Source organism: Pinus tabuliformis, chromosome 1_2 (assembly GCF_031772625.1).
Source record: "Pinus tabuliformis cultivar Carrire ecotype Pingquan chromosome 1_2, CPIR1, whole genome shotgun sequence".
In the NCBI taxonomy this organism is placed as follows: domain Eukaryota; kingdom Viridiplantae; phylum Streptophyta; class Pinopsida; order Pinales; family Pinaceae; genus Pinus; species Pinus tabuliformis.
Genome location: NC_142298.1, coordinates 5,317,073 through 5,319,273, shown reverse-complemented (window position 1 = coordinate 5,319,273; position 2,201 = coordinate 5,317,073).

Sequence of the window (2,201 nt, the reverse complement as noted above, 5' to 3'; positions counted from 1 at the left end):
AAATGGTTGAGAGGTAGGTCTCCAAGTCTCCCCACTTCGATTCAAATCCTTGATGAGACACTTAACCAATTGTGGTAAAGTTAAAAAGGTAGACATCCTAGGAGTGAGAATCGTGACGTGTATGTTTTTAGATGCCTTGACCCTATTAAGTAAAAAAACATTGTTATATTTGACTTGTAAGGTGTTGTATATGCCTTTAGATTATAACAACAATTAATTAATTTGATATTATACTTAAGCTAAACCATTTTAACATGTTATAAATTTCCTATAAATTTAAAAAAATATTTAGTCTTAATTTTATACATAAACACATTATTACTTCAATTTAATTTTTATTATTATTTTTTAAATAATATATATTTTAAATATACAAATAAATTTAATACCTCTTTTTTTCGTTGTTTACAAAAATATACTACATTTAGAAGTGTGTGAGGATTCTTAGTAGATTGTTGACAAACATTTCTTCTCACTGTGATAAATTTGGTTGTTGTTTACAAAAATATACTACATTTAGAAGTGTGTGAGGATTCTTAGTAGATTGTTGACAAACATTTCTTCCTTACTGTGCTAAATTTGGTTTTATAGGAGAACGTGATTGTGGCCATTAAGGCAAAGTTTCAATATCTTACATTTGAACATATTTACGGGAATGAAACACTAAGACGGATGCACTATTTAACACTGGTTGTATTTTTTAATGAAGAATGGCAAAATTCTTTTTTGATTAAAAGAGGCAAAATACCCTTTTACCATATGTCATAATACTTCATGTCTGTGTTTTTTGAGAGATTACTATGAGTCTAGAATTTTTAGTATATGTTTTTGAATTATACTTTTTAGTAAGTTATATTTAGTGAATTGTTATATTATTAAAAAAGGTGTTATGTTTTAATCATGTATTTGAAAGAAACCTATAAGAACACTGTTATGTTTTAACAATGTAAACTGTTATGTTTTAACAATGTATTTGATAACAATGTATTTGAAAAAAACCTATAAAGTAATTTTCTCTAGTTAAAAGTCACATCTTAATTTTGTAAAATATATATTTATAATTTCTATAATTATTATATATTCATATATTACCTTTAATTCCTAAAGATATTTTATTTTCTTAAAAAACAACTCCACTGCTCACATTTATAATTAACAAGAGAAAAAAATATAAAAGAAAAAGTCAAAAAAGCCCTTTTGTAGGACTATATGTTTATATAGGTGATCTAAAACTATGTTTATTGTATGTTTATATAAGTGACCTAAAGCTTTCAATATTTTGAGAAGCATGACTTCTATAACTATTATATAGTTGTATTTATATAAGATTATGTATTTTATATATTATTTTAAATTAGTAAAGATGTTTTGTTGTTTTAAAAAACAACTCCATTACTCAAATTTTATAATTCACACAAATTTCCAAAAAGCAAAAATTAAAAAGAAAAGGTAAAAAAGAAAGGAGTTGTCTATAATGTGATTTTTTGGAGATTTCGGTGACGGAATCCGGCGGAAGAAATTGAGGTTAAATCTTGATTCTTGCAGTTAAAATGTTTTTTAACTGCATATTTGGATTCAGCACCCTCGAAAACCCCTGGGACGCTTTCATTGTGCAGAAACTAGCTATCAAACTTGCGATTCCAATAAATTCCTGCCGGATTTCGACCGGAAAAACCCGCCGAAAAAACTTTCAAAAAGTCGCGTTATAGACAACTGCAAAAAGAAAAAGCAAAGGCCGTCCCAACTACGTTATATACATACTATATTATAATAATTTTTTACATTAATATCACGTTGACCTATTATGTTATGTTATTATAAATAATTTCTGTTATTCGAGGAGGAGCAACTGTGGAGGTCCACTCCAATTGTACAGATTTGATATTTTCAACCGTCGCGCTTGATAAGTACAGATCAAGATACATCTAATTGTAAGCGAGGGATTCAAGGTTCAGAATCTTTTTATTTGATGCCTCAATTTTTCATCCCTCGGGAAATGATATTTTAAGATTAAAGGCCACAACCGCGTGGGTGGCATTTTATTCGTTAGGATTTTTATAGGCAAGGAATCTAGCAGAGTAATGCAGATGGATAGACAACTTAAAGATTTGGAGTAGCAGGTAGTATACAGGATCAGAGCCATTCATGGCAGAATTGGCCTTCGTTCATGGGTTCCGGAAACAGCATCGGCTGCGATGAAG